Raw genomic sequence first — 672 nt, 5'->3', positions numbered from 1 at the left:
AGGATAGAAAGCCCAGAGATAAACCCACACACCTATGGTCAACTAATCTATGACTAAAGAGGCAAGGATATACAATGGAGAAAAGACAGTCTCTTCAATAAGTCGTGCTGGGAAAACTGGACAGCTACATGTAAAAGAATGAAATTAGAACATCCCAAACACCATACACAAAAATAAACTCAAAGTGGATTAGAGACCTAAATGTAAGACTGGACACTATAAAACTCTTAGAGGAAAACATAGGAAGAACACCCTTTGACATAAATCACAGCAAGATCTTTTTTGATCCACCTCCTAGAGTAATGGAAATAAAAACAAAAGTAAACAAATGCAACCTAATGAAACTTAAAAACTTTTGCAAAGCAAAGGAAACTACAGAGAAGACAAAAAGACAACCCTCAGAATGGGAGAAAATACTTGCAAACGAATCAACGGACAAAGGATTAATCTCCAAATTATATAAACAGCTCACTGTTAAAAAAACAAACAACCCAATCCAAAAATGGGCAGAAGACCTAAATAGACATTTCTCCAAAGAAGATATACAGATTGCCAACAAACACATGAAAGGATGCTCAACATCACTAATCATTAGAGAAATGCAAATCAAAACTACAATGAGATATCACCTCACACCTGTCAGAATGGCCATCATCAAAAAATCTACAAACA

This window comes from Physeter macrocephalus, chromosome 16, assembly GCF_002837175.3.
Source record: "Physeter macrocephalus isolate SW-GA chromosome 16, ASM283717v5, whole genome shotgun sequence".
Taxonomy (NCBI): Eukaryota; Metazoa; Chordata; class Mammalia; order Artiodactyla; family Physeteridae; genus Physeter; species Physeter macrocephalus.
The sequence above is the reverse complement of the archived record's forward strand: the minus strand, read 5'-3'. Positions refer to the sequence as shown.